The sequence below is a fragment of the Daphnia magna genome, linkage group LG1 (genome assembly GCF_020631705.1).
Source record: "Daphnia magna isolate NIES linkage group LG1, ASM2063170v1.1, whole genome shotgun sequence".
NCBI classification, from domain to species: Eukaryota; Metazoa; Arthropoda; class Branchiopoda; order Diplostraca; family Daphniidae; genus Daphnia; species Daphnia magna.
The window spans coordinates 9,456,845-9,478,336 of NC_059182.1; the positions used below are offsets into that span (position 1 = coordinate 9,456,845).

A 21,492-nucleotide genomic window follows, 5' to 3' on the forward strand; every position below is an offset into this window, starting at 1 on the left:
TCTTAGCATCCGGTGCTAAGCGACAAAGTACATTGGCGCTACATCCCCCCTCCTACCTACTGACATGGGTTCCCTAAACTGGATAACAAACCCCACAAGGCATTACAAATAGAGTCCCCCATGTTTTCTACTTTAACATTTGATAAAACTAATCCGGGTTAAACAACAATATTCAAACGACTGCATTCGGGTCGGGCTGGCCTTGATCCTCTTCTTTCTCCTTCCTCTTCGAAGGATCTCCTGCCCGGGCTAGCTCGTCCCTCAGTTCTTGAATCTGGCGCTGTAGGTCTTGCACCTTGTCAAGGCCTACTGCCCCGACTGCCGGCTTCTCGCGCTCTCTACGCGCATCCTCGTACCCCCTCTCATAGGCTGTTTTTACGGCATCTGCGTGAAGTCTCGCCGCCTCCAGGAATTCTTCACACGATTTAATGCCCAACACGTAAAGCCTCTCGTAGAGAGCCGGGCTCAATCCCCTGAAAAGGTGGTCTATGCGTACCTCTTCGGCCATGTCCGGCTGAACCATGCGACACATATCCATAACATCATGGTAGTATTCCGTGATGTCTTCCTCCTTCCCTTGGACCCGCATGCGCAGCTTCCTTTCCGTCTGCCGCTTCAGGTTTACCGCCACGAACTGCTTCAGGAAAAGCGTCTTGAGCCCATGCACCTCTCTGTAGTGTGCTGGCTCGTCCTCAGTTCCGGCTACTTGGACCTCCCGGTCCTCCCAGTGCTCCGGGCGTGCGTTTCTCGCCTCAAGGCCTACAATCCATTTGTAGGCAGCACCCTCGAGCGACACATCAATAGCCCTTGCAAGATCGTTATTCGACCAACGATTATGGCGACCAATCCTTTCGAACCGGTCTATCCACTCCATTGCGTTTTCCTTTGGCGTGCCCCGGAACTTTTCCGGCTCCTTGTAGTGGAACATTGGGCGTTCCGCCATGTCTTCCTCCTCTTCCAAAAACGGGTCCCACTCGAGTTCAGGATCTTCCAGAGACTGTCGGCTTGGCGATCCTCCTACGCTGAATCCGCCGCGTCCCTGTCTCACCGTTGCCGCTTCCTGTGGAGTACTAAACGCTCTAGGCCGTAGGCCTTCGCGCAGGCTTCTTCTTTCCAAGCCCACCCCTCGCTGCTCGTCGTTCCTCGCTTCCAACGGCTGTCCGCTGTCGCTACCCGACGATCTGTTGATGACCCCGGAGGTATCGGCTTCCACGCTAACTATGCGTTTCCTGGCGGCAGCGCCTTCCGCCCACGCCGACCCCTGCCACACCTCTCGGTTTCCAGTCACCGACCCCTGCGTTCCGATCGAATTTGGGTCGTACGACTTCCTCCGCTGCTCGTCGATCCTTTCCTGGACACTGGAGACTGACACCTGCGGGATAAGCGACTCGCGGTCGTCGAAATCCGCCTGACGCGTGCGTGATCCCTGATCACGATCGACGACCCGCACTTCCTGCCGCTTCTCGTTACCCGCCCCGGTACGTGCGTTAACCCTTCCTTCGTTCCCTACCTCACGAGCCCCCTCGTGCTGCTTACGTGCAGCTACGGACTCGTATGCCCCTTCCGTCACAGCACCCCCTGCTTCCGGATTCCCAGAATCCTGGCAGCTCTGTGCGTCCTCGAATTCCTCGCCCCGTGGCTCGGAATCAGACTGGAATTGTGACGGATCTGGAACCTCCCGTGGTAGGGAAACTTCCCTGGACAACCACGTACCTTTCTGTCCCAAAGTGAGGTCACTCACTTCTCCAGGAGGGCCTCTCGAACGGCCCTTTGACCGAGCTGAAGCAGCGCTTGCTGCCTGCAATCCTGTTGAAGATCGTGCTAGAGGTGTTGCCGCCCTCAAACCCGAGTAATAGGTCTGAATCTCCTTGGCGGCCTCTTCAGCTGCTCGTCTACGGCTCCTTTCCCCAGCGTCTATTATCACACCTCTCCCGTGTGACATTCACACGAGGATCCGCTGCGATCCCACTTCCCAATTACACGCTCTCCCAGACCGTTGCTGTGGTCTCGTGCCCGGCAATAAATTGCCGAGTTCGATTTCCAGAGACCCCTCACAGCGAACGCCTACCTGAGTTAAAACGTGTACCTGATCAGTGAACAACGCAGTAGCATCTCCACCATGTAACAGATTCACTGGGTCTAAGGGATGTATTCAGTCATAGACAGCTTACACGACCCACACATACAGCATTACACAGAGACAGCACTGACAGCACCAACAAGTAGACTGAATCACTACATTGTACTGCCCCTCTGGCCGGTCATAGACGGGCTTTTGAGTCCTCTGACATCCGGCCAGAGTGACAAAGTCCATTGACATCGCACATTTGCATCTCTTAGCATCCGGTGCTAAGCGACAAAGTACATTGGCGCTACAATATGTAAACAGGATCAAATATACTTGGATTCAATGTGAATACACTGTGATTCAATGAGTTTTTACTTCTACATGTAAACAAAATCAAATATGGTTGTATTCAATGTGAATACACTGTGATGCCATGAGTTTTTACTTCTATATGTAAACAGGATCAAATATACTTGTATTCAACGTGAATACACTGTTATATTATGAGTTAATACTTCTACATGTAAACAGAATCAAATATACTTGTATTCAATGTGATTACACTGTGATACCATGAGTTTTTACTTCTATATGTAATCAGGATCAAATATACTTGTATTCAATGTGAATACACTGTGAAATTATGAGTTTATACTTCTACATGTTAACAAAATCAAATATACTTGTATTCGTTGTGAATACACTGTTATACCATGAGTTTTTACTTCTATATGTAAACAGGATCAAATATACTTGTATTCAATGTGAATACACTGTGATACCGTGAGTTTTTACTTCTATATGTAAACAGGATCAAATATATTTGTATTTATTGTGAATACCCTGTTATATTATGAGTTTATACTTCTACATGTAAACAGAATCAAATAAACTTGTATTCAATGAGAATACACTGTGATATTATGAGTTTTTACTTCTATATGTAAACTGGATCAAATATGCTGGTATTTAATGTGAATACACTGTTATATTATGAGTTTATACTTCTTCATGTAAACAGAATTAAATTTACTTGTATTCAATGTGAATACACTGTGATACCATGAGTTTTTACTTCTACATGTAAACAGAATCAAATATAGTTGTTTTCAATGTGAATACACTGTGATGCCATGAGTTTTTACTTCTATATATAAACAGGATCAAATATACTTGTATTGCACGTGAATACACTGTTATATTATGAGTTTATACTTCTACATGTAAACAGAATCAAATATACTTATATTCAATGTGAATACACTGTTATACCATGAGTTTTTACTTCTATATGTAAACAGGATCAAATATACTTGTATTTAATGTGAATACACTGTTATATTATGAGTTTATACTTCTACTTGTAAACAGAATCAAATATACTTGTATTCAATGTGAATACACTGTTATACCATGAGTTTTTACTTCTATATGTAAACAGGATCAAATATACTTGTATTTAATGTGAATACAATGTTATATTATGAGTTTATACTTCTACATGTAAACAGAATCAAATTTACTTGTATTCAATGTGAATACACTGTTATACCATGAGTTTTTACTTCTATATGTAAACAGGGTCAAATATACTTGTATTTAATGTGAATACACTGTTATATTATGAGTTTATACTTCTACATGTAAACAGAATCAAATATACTTGTATTCAATGTGAATACACTGTTATACCATGAGTTTTTACTTCTATATGTAAACAGGATCAAATATACTTGTATTTAATGTGAATACACTGTTATATTATGAGTTTATACTTCTACATGTAAACAGAATCAAATATACTTGTATTCAATGTGAATACACTGTGATATCATGAGTTTTTACTTCTATATGTAAACAGGATCAAATATACTTTTATTCAACGTGAATACACTGTTATACCATGAGTTTTTACTCTTATATGTAAACAGGATCAAATATGCTTGTATTCAATGTGAATAAACTGTTATATTATGAGTTTATACTTCTACATGTAAACAGAATCAAATATACTTGTATTCAATGTGAATACACTTTGATACCATGATTATTTACTTCTATATGTAAACAGGATCAAATATACTTGGATTCAATGTGAATATACTGTGATTCAATGTGTTTTTACTTCTACATGTAAACAGAATCAAATATACTTGTATTCAACGTGAATATACTGTTATACCATGAGTTTTTATTTCTATATGTAAACTGCATGGAATATACTTGTATTCAATGTGAATACACTTTGATACCATGATTATTTACTTCTATATGTAAACAGGATCAAATATACTTGGATTCAATGTGAATACGCTGTGATTCAATGAGTTTTTACTTCTACATGTAAACAGGATCAAATATACTTGTATTCAATGTGAATACACTGTGAAATTATGAGTTTATACTTCTACATGTTAACAAAATCAAATATACTTGTATTCGTTGTGAATACACTGTTATACCACGAGTTTTTACTTCTATATGTTAACAGAATCAAATATACTTGTATTCAATGTGAAAAACCTGTTATACCATGAGTGTTTACTTCTATATGTAAACTGCATGGAATATACTTGTATTCAATGTGAATTCACTTTGATACCATGATTATTTACTTCTATATGTAAACAGGATCAAATATACTTGGATTCAATGTGAATACACTGTGAAATTATGAGTTTATACTTCTACATGTTAACAAAATCAAATATACTTGTATTCGTTGTGAATACACTGTTATACCATGAGTTTTTACTTCTATATGTTAACAGAATCAAATATACTTGTATTCAATGTGAAAAACCTGTTATACCATGAGTGTTTACTTCTATATGTAAACAGGATCAAATATACTTGTATTCAATGTTAATACACTGTTATATTATGAGTTTATACTTCTACATGTAAACAGATTCAAATATACTTGTATTCAATGTGAATACCCTGTGATACCATGAGTTTTTACTTCTATATGTAAACAGGATCAAATATACTTGTATTTAATGTGAATACACTGTTATACCATGAGTTTTTACTTCTATATGTAAACAGCATCAAATATACTTGTATTCAATGTGAATACACTGTGATACCATGAGTTTTTACTTCTATATGTAAACAGGATCAAATATACTTGTATTCAATGTGAATACACTGTGATATTATGAGTTTATTTTTCTACATGTTAACAAAATCAAATATTCTTTTATTCAATGTAAATACACTGTGATACCATGAGTTTTTACTTCTATATGTAAATAGGATCAAATATACTTGTATTCAATGTTAATACACTGTTATACCATGAGTTTTTACTTCTACATGTAAACAGAATCAAATATACTTGTATTCAATGTGAATACACTGTGATACCATGATTTTTTACTTCTATATGTAAACAGGATCAAATATACTTGTATTCAATGTGAATACACTGTGATACCGTGAGTTTTTACTTCTATATGTAAACAGGATCAAATATATTTGTATTTATTGTGAATACCCTGTTATATTATGAGTTTATACTTCTACATGTAAACAGAATCAAATAAACTTGTATTCAATGAGAATACACTGTGATATTATGAGTTTTTACTTCTATATGTAAACTGGATCAAATATGCTGGTATTTAATGTGAATACACTGTTATATTATGAGTTTATACTTCTTCATGTAAACAGAATTAAATTTACTTGTATTCAATGTGAATACACTGTGATACCATGAGTTTTTACTTCTACATGTAAACAGAATCAAATATAGTTGTTTTCAATGTGAATACACTGTGATGCCATGAGTTTTTACTTCTATATATAAACAGGATCAAATATACTTGTATTGCACGTGAATACACTGTTATATTATGAGTTTATACTTCTACATGTAAACAGAATCAAATATACTTATATTCAATGTGAATACACTGTTATACCATGAGTTTTTACTTCTATATGTAAACAGGATCAAATATACTTGTATTTAATGTGAATACACTGTTATATTATGAGTTTATACTTCTACTTGTAAACAGAATCAAATATACTTGTATTCAATGTGAATACACTGTTATACCATGAGTTTTTACTTCTATATGTAAACAGGATCAAATATACTTGTATTTAATGTGAATACAATGTTATATTATGAGTTTATACTTCTACATGTAAACAGAATCAAATTTACTTGTATTCAATGTGAATACACTGTTATACCATGAGTTTTTACTTCTATATGTAAACAGGGTCAAATATACTTGTATTTAATGTGAATACACTGTTATATTATGAGTTTATACTTCTACATGTAAACAGAATCAAATATACTTGTATTCAATGTGAATACACTGTTATACCATGAGTTTTTACTTCTATATGTAAACAGGATCAAATATACTTGTATTTAATGTGAATACACTGTTATATTATGAGTTTATACTTCTACATGTAAACAGAATCAAATATACTTGTATTCAATGTGAATACACTGTGATATCATGAGTTTTTACTTCTATATGTAAACAGGATCAAATATACTTTTATTCAACGTGAATACACTGTTATACCATGAGTTTTTACTCTTATATGTAAACAGGATCAAATATGCTTGTATTCAATGTGAATAAACTGTTATATTATGAGTTTATACTTCTACATGTAAACAGAATCAAATATACTTGTATTCAATGTGAATACACTTTGATACCATGATTATTTACTTCTATATGTAAACAGGATCAAATATACTTGGATTCAATGTGAATATACTGTGATTCAATGTGTTTTTACTTCTACATGTAAACAGAATCAAATATACTTGTATTCAACGTGAATATACTGTTATACCATGAGTTTTTATTTCTATATGTAAACTGCATGGAATATACTTGTATTCAATGTGAATACACTTTGATACCATGATTATTTACTTCTATATGTAAACAGGATCAAATATACTTGGATTCAATGTGAATACGCTGTGATTCAATGAGTTTTTACTTCTACATGTAAACAGGATCAAATATACTTGTATTCAATGTGAATACACTGTGAAATTATGAGTTTATACTTCTACATGTTAACAAAATCAAATATACTTGTATTCGTTGTGAATACACTGTTATACCACGAGTTTTTACTTCTATATGTTAACAGAATCAAATATACTTGTATTCAATGTGAAAAACCTGTTATACCATGAGTGTTTACTTCTATATGTAAACTGCATGGAATATACTTGTATTCAATGTGAATACACTTTGATACCATGATTATTTACTTCTATATGTAAACAGGATCAAATATACTTGGATTCAATGTGAATACACTGTGAAATTATGAGTTTATACTTCTACATGTTAACAAAATCAAATATACTTGTATTCGTTGTGAATACACTGTTATACCATGAGTTTTTACTTCTATATGTTAACAGAATCAAATATACTTGTATTCAATGTGAAAAACCTGTTATACCATGAGTGTTTACTTCTATATGTAAACAGGATCAAATATACTTGTATTCAATGTTAATACACTGTTATATTATGAGTTTATACTTCTACATGTAAACAGATTCAAATATACTTGTATTCAATGTGAATACCCTGTGATACCATGAGTTTTTACTTCTATATGTAAACAGGATCAAATATACTTGTATTTAATGTGAATACACTGTTATACCATGAGTTTTTACTTCTATATGTAAACAGCATCAAATATACTTGTATTCAATGTGAATACACTGTGATACCATGAGTTTTTACTTCTATATGTAAACAGGATCAAATATACTTGTATTCAATGTGAATACACTGTGATATTATGAGTTTATTTTTCTACATGTTAACAAAATCAAATATTCTTTTATTCAATGTAAATACACTGTGATACCATGAGTTTTTACTTCTATATGTAAATAGGATCAAATATACTTGTATTCAATGTTAATACACTGTTATACCATGAGTTTTTACTTCTACATGTAAACAGAATCAAATATACTTGTATTCAATGTGAATACACTGTGATACCATGATTTTTTACTTCTATATGTAAACAGGATCAAATATACTTGTATTCAATGTGAATACACTGTGATACTATGAGTTTTTACTTCTATAGGTTAACAGGATCAAATATACTTGTATTTATTGTGAATACACTGTTATATTATGGGTTTATACTTCTATATGTAAACAGAATCAAATATACTTGTATTCAATGTGAATACACTGTTTTACCATGAGTTTTTACTTCTTTATGTAAACAGGACCAAATATACTTGTATTCAATGTGAATACAATGTTATATAATGAGTTTATACTTCTACATGTAAACAGGATCAAATATACTTGTATTCAACGTGAATACACTGTTATATTATGAGTTTATACTTCTACATGTAAACAGAATCAAATATACTTGTATTCAATGTGAATACACTATGATACTGTAACGAAGGCCTACAAATACATCTTATGACACCCGCATTCTTATAATATTATGTTTACTCTCCCTTGGTATATCATTATGTCTACATTTTACTCTCTTGCATTTACTCTTCTTTTGCATATTATTCGAATATCGTAATCCGCATAGTAACCATTTGTCATAGACATCTTAGCGTTGACCTAATTTAACACCTGCTGTCTGACTCACACGTGCGACGCATTATTACGCCACTAAACAAACTTCCGTGATTGGTTACACGTGCGATGCATATCACGCCATTAAATAAACATCCGTTTGGTTGGTCGCACGCGCGACGCCAATCAAGCCATTAAACAAACACCTTCTGATTGGCTGCACGCGCGACATAGCGACACGTCAACAGCATCACGCCACTTTGACGAGATGCGAGGTTTCATGGTGAACTCAAAATCTAAGAAAGATCAGACAGCTAGCAGCTCGCTAAATGTTCAGTTGCCTTCAACAACACTAGTTCGACACCTAACTTGCCTTAGTGTTTCCTCGTACAAGTGTTTCTCCGACTACCTGTTTCCGTGAGTGCCTATCTGAATTGTATTTCCAATCGTCTCCATCTCGTGTCTGTTTTCCACCGTGTCCCGCTCTCGCTACGCCGAGCCACTTCGTATCGTTTTACCAACGTGCGCTCCCGTAACGCTCGCGCTACATCGGTAAGCTTCCAAATTGCCCTTATTCTATTGGTCATTATGGTTTGGCTCGTTATCCCCTTTCTTGTCATATTGTATGTCCTTTCCCGTGTAATTCTTATGGCCTAGTCTAATAATACACTGTCGTCATTGTGGGTAAACGTCTCCGAGTTCCGTGGTAATATATTTGTCTTAATCCGTAAAGTCATCCACCCGAGAGGGAGGATGCTTTACATAATGGTGGCAGCGCTTTTTGAACTCAACCACAATGAATGATGATGTTATTACTGGCGGGTCGAGAATTCCACGAACTCCCATACAACCCAGTGTGCCCCAAATTAACGTTCCCCGGCCGAGTGAGCCAACTGTCGCTAGATCACTTAATTTTGATAAGTTGCATGTTGAACCCCAAATTGCACCTGGTACATGTCCATCTTGTACCACTCCCAAACCAATTGCTGAACCAGCTAGTGAACCCGCTTCTTCCGTTGTAAGTACACAACCATCTAGAGTTAGTTCTCAGTTAAGTAAGCTTAGGTCTAACGGTGCGTACGAAGCCGTAGCTCGTCTTGATCTTGTTTCCAGACGGAAACCCAGAGGTAGTTTGGCCTCTGGTACCGTTTCAGGGAAGCGTTCTCCCTCTATTTTTGCTAGAATTGCTGCGCGTATGTCTCCAGCTAAGTCTCCTCCAAAAGTTTCGCCTAAGTCAAGTTCAGTAGCAAAAAACTGTGTTAGGGTTTTTCACGAGGAACTCCCCGAATGGAAAATCAACTGAACCTGAGCCTACGACATCTATTCAACAAAATCAAGAACAATCAACAGAAGATATTCCAGCCCAAAACGAGCCAGCTTCCGTACCTTATCCTTGCGATCAAGAGCCTGAAGGAGAGAGAAGCGGACTTTCAGTCAACCGATCCGAAGACCTGGGTACAGCTAATTTGGTTGATTCAAGACATCCGTCTATCGAACCACTATTTACCCGAAACGAATCCAACGACGGTGTGGACAGAACCAACGATTCTGCTGAGACATCTGACGTCGATCCTACAGGTGAAACTACACGCACAGGTGAAGAAAACAACCCAATCGGAAGCCCAAGCGTCCGTGCTGACATCGATCTTCATATCACATGCGAGACAATTCCTGATATTTCTGCTGAGTCAAATTCACTGCATCACGGAACTGCAAGGCGTGACACCACAGAAACACGAGACAGTCCTAGCCTCTTTTCAGAATTGTGGAACTTCAATCAGACACCGAGAAATACGCTACCTACATCTAACGTACGAAGTGAAAGAGTTATCCTCCCACTTGGAAGTGCAGCTACTGACCCATCAACAGTCGTTCCTGATAGACGTCCGCAACTTAATCTTCTACCTGCGGGAGCTACGCCTGCTGACTCCGCTGGAACCGCTAGTTCCGGAAATCAACTCGTTGCTGAGGAAATTGGACAACTTCCCGGGAGCGGTCAACCCGAACAACGTGCAGCTGGCAGAGGAGATCAAACAAACACTCTCCCAAGTCAAGGTCCAATTGCAACGGTTCCTACCGTCCCATACGGCGGAGGACGTACCTCAACAACCCGCGGCCCAACAACCAGCACACCATCAAGAGGAGAGAACCCCTCAACCACCGATACCAGTGCGACACACCGTCCACCGCCCTATTCGCTTCGCCCGTCGTCGATGTTCGACCCAACGCCCACGCATACTGAGTACACCACCCAGGAGCGTCGCAGACGTTACAGCGAATCTCGATCGCCTACGAGCAGCGTTCCAGCACAGTCTCAGACTTCGCAACAGGGAAATTTAGGATTTCGATTGCCAGTTCAAAACAACAACATGGCCTACGGTACTTCCCCCACCAGAGCAGCAACAGTCAGAGATTTGGACGATTTTCAAAGTAACCAACATACTTTCTCCCGGTTACAATTACTTCCTTCTTTCACCGGAAGCCCTATTACTCGTTTTGACTCTTGGTTAGAATCATTTGAAAGTATAGTAGATGGGTCGGGATGGTCAGAAGAAAAAACGATTCAGATGTTACGTGCTAAATTAACGGACAGAGCTTTTTCCGTCATTCAGGCAATTTTAAAAGAACATCCGCATGATTATGAGTCAATTAAAGAAGCATTGCTTGACCATTTTCATGGCGATGAAAATGTTGATTTATATCTTCAAAAGTTTAACAAAGCCAAACGTAAGCCAGGTGAAAAATTTGTCGATTACGCGCTACGTATACAGGAAATTTTTAAACGCGCGTATCCCTTAGGTCATTCCGAAAAATCGTTTGCAGTTATTCTCATGCAAAAATTTATTGAGGGATTAGACTCCAAATTGCAGACAAAAGTCAAATATAAGGAATTTAAAGATTTTAACGAACTGGTTGCAGCAACACGGGTGTACGCCCTCAGACTAGAAGCGTTGGAAACCGATCGCGAAAAACAGGAGTTTATTCGATCCATAGACGGGTCACAAGACACCAGCAGTGCAGAGTTTAAAGAAATTAAGCAGATGATAATAGACCAAAAGGAAGCTGTGAATAAGGCAGTTGCCAATATTCGCCACGGGGATAAACCTGTCGAAAAAAAGAAAACAGAAAGCGAAGAAATTAAAGATGTACTTAATGAGCTTATGCAAACCGTGAAAAAACTTCAACTAAATAAAAACGACGTCTCTTATCCGGCAAACGCAGCATACAGGAAGCAAGTTTCTTTTCAAACGCCTACTGTTAACCAGTATAGTAATGGTAGACCGTTTCCGCCGCGCTTCCCTAACAATAGTGGCAATCGACAATTCTCAAACACACAGAATAGGCCTACAAACGCTACACCATCGTTTCCGAGATCATCTAACGACACCAACAATAGGCCTACACAGCCGTCGATAATTTGCAATTTTTGTGGCTATCGCGGTCATATTCAGGCAGATTGTCGCCGTTATCAACGTCAAGGGCTAGAACAAGCTCAGCTGCCTATATGTTATTCTTGCCGGGACATCGGCCATAAATCTAATAATTGCCCTAAGTTCAGAAGCACCAATAGGCCTAACATACCAGGTTCCCCGCAAAACCAGGGAAACCAGTAAGGATCAACTGTAGCTTCGGGTCAGTTGATGAAGAGCCTCATTTTAAATCCCGACAAGTCGCGAAATTAACAACCATTACGAATGAATCAACTCCAAGAATTCCATTAAAAATTTTCCAGGTCCCGTTACAAGCATTATTTGATACAGGCGCGTCTAAAAGTATTATTCACGAGAGATTATTAAAAAAGTTGCCCCCTAGAGGTCAGGTGATCTGCAGTCAGCTTGATTTCGATTTATATGATGTAGGGGAGAAAAAGTTACATACGTTGGGAAAAGTGACTTTGCCCGTTGGATACGGAGAGTCAATTTTACAACAAGAATTTATTATTACAAATGGGATTTCTGAAGATTGTATCCTTGGATGGGACGCAATTCAGAAACACGCATTTAAGCTTGATGGAGAAACGAAGAGCATTTATCTAGCTAGAGATGGGCAAGGCTCATCTTCTGTTTTTAGGGTACCGGAAATGGCAGTTACGACGGTCAAAAAGACGACGCTATCTCGTCAGACGTCGCTCGTAATTGTAGGCCAGCTAAAGGGTTCATTTCCGTATGTTTCCCCTAACACCGCATTTATATTTACACCAGTAGAAAATTTGCCGGCAGGAGTTTATATTGAAGAATTTATCGGAAAAGTATCGGGAGATGGAACGTATAATATTGTAGTTGAAAACCATTCGTTAAATCAAGTCAAAATCCCAAGAAACACCAAATTAGGCGTAATTGAAATTATTCATCATGTCATCGGAAAAATAGCTTTAGATCAACGAGAAGCTAAGCCTAACGAAATAACTGAGCCTATTGTAATTTCAGAAGTCAACACTGAATTTCAAGCACCGCTCTCTAAGTTATTAAATGACTTCCACGACTTGTTTGCTTCAAAAGATTCCGAACTAGGGAATACTAACCTTATTAAACACACAATTGATACCCAAGGACGAGGCCCCATTCGACAACGCCCATATAGAGTAACAAATAACCAAAGGAAATTATTAGAAGACAAAGTGCAAGAAATGCTTCAAGCAAATGTAATTCGATATTCGCAGTCCCCATGGGCTTCACCCGTGGTATTAGTAGAGAAAAAGAATGGAGAAATAAGATTTTGCGTCGATTATAGGAAATTAAATGAGATTACAAAGAAAGATTCTTTTCCCATGCCAAGAATTGACGAAACGTTAGATAAATTATATGGAAAAAAATTCTTCACAACTCTCGATTTGGCTTCCGGCTATTGGCAAATTCAAGTTCATGATCCAGATATTGAAAAAACCGCTTTTGTTGTAGAAAATAATCTTTACGAATTTAAAAGAATGGCATTCGGTTTGTGTAATGCACCAGCCACTTTTCAACGATTAATGAATTATGTACTAAGAGACGTCTTAGGAAGTAAAGCATTAGTATATTTGGATGATGTCATAATTTTTTCAGACACTTTTGAAAATCACTTACGAGATATCAGAGAAATTTTTACCCTATTAAAAGAAGCAAATTTAAAATTGAAACTTAACAAATGTCAGTTTATTAAACGTTCAGTAAATTATTTAGGTCATGTCATTTCGACGGACGGTATTAAACCCGATCCTGCTAAAATTGATAAGATAGAGAATTACAAAACGCCAACTTCTGTTGACGAAGTGAGATCATTTCTTGGGCTTGCTGGATATTATAGAAGATTTATTAAAAATTTCGGTTCAATAGCTAAGCCGTTAACTCGATTAACGCATAAAGATCTAAGTAGAAAACCTTTTGCCTGGGGAACGGAGGAACAGGTTGCCTTTGAGAAATTGCGCACTTCTCTGGTAACTCCCCCAGTTCTCGCTTATCCAAATTTTAACGAAAAATTTTTGCTTTTTACTGACGCATGCGATTATGGAATAGGAGCCGTGCTGTCTCAAATGCAGCATGAGAAAGAACATCCAATAGCCTACTCTAGTAGACAATTGACCAAGGCCAAAATGAAATACAGTACAACTGAAAAAGAAGCATTAGCCGTAATTGATGCAATTAAACATTTCCGACATTATCTCTTAGATAAACCCTTTGAAATTATTAGTGACCATCGTCCTTTGCAATGGCTGAAAAATCAGAAAGATAATAACGGTAGGTTAGGTAGATGGGCTATACTTTTAGCTGCTACAAATTATGAATTAAAGTATAGGCCTGGACGTATTCATCAAAATGCTGATTGTTTATCACGATTGAAAGTAGCTAGTATTCAGCCGGTACCAAATAATATTAAATTAGGTTGTGAAAAACAGCTAGAAGACGACCTTTGTGTAGCCATTAGAAATTATTTAGAGAAAGGAGAGCTCAATGAGGAAAATAGCCAATCTAAACCTGAATGGGCTAAAGAAATCGAATATTTTGAAATTATAGAAGGTACACTTTATCGCCACGAAGTGCCTTCCAAAAATAGTAAGCGTAACGAAATTAATTGTCAAGTAGTGTTACCCTTATCGCTCCGCCATTTAGTGTTAAAAGAATTACATGACGCACCGATGGGTGGACATTTAGCTTTTTATAAAACGTATTTGAAGGTCAAAAATCATTATTATTGGCCTACAATGAGAAAAGATATTTTAGAATATTGTCAAGCTTGTGAAACTTGTATAGCTAACACTTCTTCCACATATAGAGCACTTTTGCACCCCCATGAAATTGCTAAAGCCCCTTTCCAAGTAATAGGCATGGATTTCTTAGGCCCTATTACTCCCGCTTCGCCTAATGGAAATAGTTATATTTTAGTTATTACTGATTATTTTAGTCGCTGGGTGGAAGCAGTTGCTCTAAAAGACCAAACTGCCCAAACCACGGCAGAATGTGTATATAAAACAATAATTGTAAGACATGGTATGCCTAAAGCCATTATTTCCGATCGTGGAACGAATTTCACCTCGAAATTGTTCCGTTATTTTTGTAAGAAATTAAAAATTGACCAAAGATTGACAACGGCCTACAATCCCGCTAGTAATGGCGAGACAGAAAGGTTTAATCGGACACTAACCGCGATGTTAAGAAAAGAATTGAAAGACGGAGAACATTCAAATTGGGAAAATATGTTAGACGATGTTTTATTCGCTTATCGTAGTTCAGTTCACTCTTCGACACTTGAAACCCCTTATTATTTAGTTCACGGTAGAGACCCTAATCTGCCCATTAATGAATTTTTGGACGCTGTCCCTCAAACTTTTAAATCTGTATCCGACTATGTAGGAAATCTAGCTGATCGATTGCGCTATAGCTTTCAGCGAGTCCGTGAAGAAAGCGAGAAAGCATGGAATCGTCAACGTGAACAATATAATAAACGTGCGAAAGAAAGAAAATATGTCGTAGGAGATAGAGTTTTATTGGATATTCGTGTAGTTAAAGAAGGTGACAGTAGGAAATTCACTTCGAAATATAAAGGTCCTTATAGAGTTGTAAAAGTACATACCAATAATACAGTAGATATAGCCGACAATTCCTATGTATGCCAACGTACCCACGTCAATCGTTTGAAACCTTTGTACGAAACAATGCTTTGGAAGACTGAAGATTGTCCATCCATTGAAAACTCATTGGATTTTGAAAATCGATTCCGCAAATCGATTGCGACTCAGACTACCGATATCTTCGAAAATGAAATCGGACCCGACAGTGACAATCCAGACGATACCTTTGACAGTGACGCCCTCCCATTTTACACTAATTTTCCGACTCAAGAAATTGATCAGCGAAAGTTAAGCCAAGAGAACGTCGCCGTTTCATCTCATCAAAATACAGAAAATCAGTTGCCATCCGCTGAAATATGCGCCGATACTACTACTAAGTCAGCGTCATTCCACTCCAATTTCCGATGACAACTCCACACGCGACACTAACGAGTCCGAAAATCCACCAACAGAGTCCAAGGACGATTTGTCAGTAGAAAAGCCGGAACACCAAAATGCTACCGGACGACGCCCGCAAAGAAATCGAAGAAAACCAATTCGCTTTACTGATGGAATGGTCGAATGACTTTATTGGACGGAAGCGGACGAGACATCCTCGTAATCACCATCCCTGGGGCAAGAGCTGGAATGCCAGCATCAACACCTGCAACACCAACGAGCGAACCTCAACATCATCCAGACATCGACCGCGATTCGCCGGCTCCCAGCACCGATTCTCGGGAGTTCCTGCATTGGCGGCACAGAAGGATCGACCTGCTGATCCGACGATGGCGCCGAGCAGCACTACAAGAAGACGGGTCGCCGCGAGCAACCACCCGTCGGTCTCCACAATGACGTCGCCGTCGTGATTTTCTTTTTTTGTTGTACCCTTTGTAGTTATTAAGTAGAAATACATTGGTTGTTTTATGACATCTCGAAAAAATATAATAAATAAAACATAAGAAGAGAGAGAGAGAAGTAAGTCTCTCCATTAGTAGTAAAAAAAAAATAAAATAAAATAAAACAAATGAAAGGTATACCAGAAAGAGAAAAAAAAGACAAAAAAAAAAAAAAAAAAAAAACAAACAAGCAAACAAAGACAAATGAGAACAATAAATTCTTGAAAAAAAAAAACGAACAAACAAACAAACACAAAATTTAATGAGCTCTCTCAAAAAAAAAAAAAAAAAAAAAAAGACAAAGAAAATAGAGGAAAAAAAAAAGGAAAATATATTTCTCTAGACTATGTTACGATACCATAAAACAACCTTCGTGTCCAACAAGTATAAAATAATTTGTTATTTCTTCTTGCCTCTGTGTTCTTTTGAAATATTTGCATTTGAGTTGTTCCCTCTCTGAGTAGGCCCATAAATTGCAAAACTTCCCATATTTCACTCTGTACGATAGAAGTAGCAGACATTTATCGAAAAAAAAACTTGAAAGAAATAGTAGAATTTATTAGAAGTCCATCTGTTACTCTTATTCAGTAGCAATACAACATTGGAAATAGTAAAAAAGTAAAGTATTGAAAAAAAGGAAATAAGTAAAACCTTGATAGTAATGTATTCCATTTGAATTCAACAACTCCCACGTCTCTTAGATATCCGTACACGAACGAAACAGCTAAAACTTTTTCTAAGTCCCACTGTATATCACTTGTCTTCTATGCTTTTCTATAGCTTTACTATCACTGCAAAGACTTTTCCCATAAACACTACGAAAAAAAAAAAAAAACGCCACCGCTAGCGCATTCCATTCTTACACACACAAATATTCCATTCTTACACACTCCAACATACGCTAAGTTTTTCACTTTCCCTTTCGTTTCCCTACTGTAGCTTCCCCGCCGCAGCAATATTGAAAATATTCTAAGTTCCCTTTTTGCCGAAGGCTACTTTCTCTACTCCCCCTATTCCATTTTTATTCCCCTCCGCTTCTTCCCCCCATTTGTACTTTTCCCCTGCATTGGACTTAGAAAAAAACGAGATATGCGCGTGACCTTCCACGGCAGAAAAATTTTCCGCCGTAAAACTTTGAAACGTTTCTTTCTCGTCAGCATTTCCACATGATTCAATATTTTCCAATTCTTTCTTTTTGATAATTAAGCTCACTTTCCCCTCGTTCCAACGATATAAATTTATTCAAAAAATATTGTGTCCTTCTACCGTAAAAAACTGTTATATTACGACACCCCCTATTTTTCTATTATTTTGCCGTGGCGTAGCCGATGAAAAGCCGACGGGAAATCGTTGACCTTTCAAAAGCCGTCAGCATTTTTTTCTTGTTGTTTTCTCTCTTTTACTTTGACGTTTACTTCCATTATTTCTTTTTCATATTTGATTATCTTAGCTTAGTAAACCCACATGATGACTTAGACTAAGTTGGCCAGTATACTGTTTTTTTTTGTGTTATGTCATTTACCATATATTTTTACATGTAGTAATGTCGTCAATGCCGTTACTATTGCTACTGCTGTGTCTCTACCTACGCGCACGCGCATTCCAAACAACCGTATGCGATTGCGCTGAGCCGAAGAATATGGGAATTATTCGATTTCCTGATGCTGATTGCAAGCCGAAAATGAATTCCACGAGTGCTGTTCCAGTGAGATATGTTGTCTACAGTGATGAACGCGCCGCAGTGAAATTTCCGGGTTTTATTTGTGCCAGATGGAGAAATATTCACCGCGTGACTATGAACTTTTTCGGTCAAACAGTGATCGTGCCTGAGAAAATTCCTATAGACACAACGGCTTCTGAGTGCTATAAAATGATTAACACTAAAAAGTGTGAAGGTTATGAAATGACTCTTTCAGATGAGAAGTATGTATTTTCGCATGAACCTCGATCTGACGGTTACTGGATGCGAACCGTCGATTCGGAAATTCTGAATTGTGCGCTTGAACAAGTACAATTGTTTCAACAAATGGAAGATGAAGATTTTCCAACGCCGATCGGAAAAGCTGCCGCAACCGCCGGTACCTTGTCTCACAACCCTCTAACTTTGGTTTGGGATACGACATACACCCATAAGATTCAACACGAATTACGTACAGTTGAATCTGGAATCGGAAATCTTATGATGAAGACGACGAATGAAAAATATTTCCGCCTCTTGGACGACGACCGTCAACTAGATTTTCATTTGACTCTTCAACCACCTTGCGACCCCAATCATCGAAGTTGTAACAACCGAACAACGACTTTTAAAATCGTCGGCCAATCAAATTTAGTTTTGGTAACGTGGCCTTTCGTCGATAAATCTCTATCACTCACCGCCGAGTCGGCGTCCATCAAGGAGAAGGCCCAACCAAGCGTCTCTGTTGAAACCACCTCGCCATCTAGTGACCCCGATTTGGATAAATTGGCCAATAAACAATATATTCAAGATCGTGCTATTGATCGTGATAATGAATTAGCGCGTATGTTACAGACAATTGAGTGTGATGTTCGCAAAGCTAAAAATGAACGAGCAATCATCACCGCCCAATATAATGGTTGGCTCGCCGCTTCATTATTGAAATTACCTCGGTGTGCAAAATTGCAAGCTTTTGGACAAACCGCCGTAGTGATTCAGTGTAAAGCTGTGAATGCCACATTTGAAACCATAATCACACCTTGTGGACCACAGCCGAAATTTAACAATTATACCGTTAATCTCGATGGCTGGGAATTAGTGAAATTTTCCCCATGCTATTGGACGAATGGTTTCGTCAATTTCAACGATAAACCTTACGCCTTCCGCAACAACACTTGGAAAAGGATCGACCCGAATATTGTACTGCCGGAGTGTACATTGGCTCATTCCTTCCGATACGAAGACGTGAAAGCCTTCGACTATGACCATCGCAGCAATCCAGCTTATAACGATAATTTACTCAACCACAAGAACGTTGTAGCTGACATCGTAGCCGCCATGAATGAACAATCACCTGCTGATTTCCCATTGAACCATCGTCCTCATGCAGCTGATGTTCTTCTGACAGCAGCAGGAGTCGAGAGATATACCAGCTGGTGGGAGGTCATCATAATCTCCTTGGTCGTCACCGTCATTTTCATCCTTGTCCTCATCGTCTTACGCATTTGCTGCTGTCTTGGCCTCTTCGGTATTTGCTGTCCTCCGATTAAAGAAGTTAAAACTTCTTACCACGAACATGAAGTCTGATTACGGGACGTAATCCTACGCCGCCCGGAGCGATGTAACGAAGGCCTACAAATACATCTTATGACACCCGCATTCTTATAATATTATGTTTACTCTCCCTTGGTATATCATTATGTCTACATTTTACTCTCTTGCATTTACTCTTCTTTTGCATATTATTCGAATATCGTAATCCGCATAGTAACCATTTGTCATAGACATCTTAGCGTTGACCTAATTTAACACCTGCTGTCTGACTCACACGTGCGACGCATTATCACGCCACTAAACAAACTTCCGTGATTGGTTACACGTGCGATGCATATCACGCCATTAAATAAACATCCGTTTGGTTGGTCGCACGCGCGACGCCAATCAAGCCATTAAACAAACACCTTCTGATTGGCTGCACGCGCGACATAGCGACACGTCAACAGCATCACGCCACTTTGACGAGATGCGAGGTTTCATGGTGAACTCAAAATCTAAGAAAGATCAGACAGCTAGCAGCTCGCTAAATGTTCAGTTGCCTTCAACAACACTAGTTCGACACCTAACTTGCCTTAGTGTTTCCTCGTACAAGTGTTTCTCCGACTACCTGTTTCCGTGAGTGCCTATCTGAATTGTATTTCCAATCGTCTCCATCTCGTGTCTGTTTTCCACCGTGTCCCGCTCTCGCTACGCCGAGCCACTTCGTATCGTTTTACCAACGTGCGCTCCCGTAACGCTCGCGCTACATCGGTAAGCTTCCAAATTGCCCTTATTCTATTGGTCATTATGGTTTGGCTCGTTATTCCCTTTCTTGTCATATTGTATGTCCTTTCCCGTGTAATTCTTATGGCCTAGTCTAATAATACACTGTCGTCATTGTGGGTAAACGTCTCCGAGTTCCGTGGTAATATATTTGTCTTAATCCGTAAAGTCATCCACCCGAGAGGGAGGATGCTTTACAATACCATGAATTTTTACTTCTATATGTAAACAGAATAAAATATACTTGTATTCAATGTGAATACACTGTTATACCATGAGTTTTTACTTCTATATGTAAACAGGATCAAATATACTTGTATTCAACGTGAATACACTGTTATATTATGAGTTTATACTTCTACATGTAAACAGAATCAAATATACTTGTATTCAATGTGAATACACTATGATACCATGAGTTTTTACTTCTATACGTAAACAGGATCAAATATACTTGTATTCAATATGAATACACTGTGATATTATGAGTTTATACTTCCACATGTTAACAAAATTAAATATACTTGTATTCAATGTGAATACACTGTTATATCATGAGTTTTTACTTCTATATGTAAACAGGATCAAATATACTTGTATTCAATGTGAATACACTGTGATACCATGAGTTTTTACTTCTATATGTAAACACGATCAAAAATATTTGTATTCAATGTAAATACACTGTTATATTATGAGTTTATACTTCTACATGTAAACAGAAGCAAATATACTTGTATTCAATGTGAATAAACTGTTATATTATGAGTTTATACTTCTACATGTAAACAGAATCAAATATACTTGTATTCAATTTGAATACACTGTTATACCATGAGTTTTTACTTCTATATGTAAACAGGATCAAATATACTTGTATTTAATGTGAATACACTGTTATACCGTGAGTTTTATCT

At 38.0% G+C, this 21,492-nt stretch overlaps 1 long non-coding RNA gene across 1 annotated transcript; it reads right to left on the reverse strand.

Annotated features, from left to right (window-relative positions):
- Positions 1 to 15,592: 15,592 nt before the first annotated feature.
- LOC123470011 lies at positions 15,593 to 17,345 on the reverse strand. The gene is made up of 2 exons (XR_006643376.1): positions 17,230 to 17,345; positions 15,593 to 16,568 (listed from the first exon to the last, which is right to left on the reverse strand). It is a non-coding gene; the product is annotated as an uncharacterized LOC123470011 (long non-coding RNA).
- Positions 17,346 to 21,492: the final 4,147 nt, after the last annotated feature.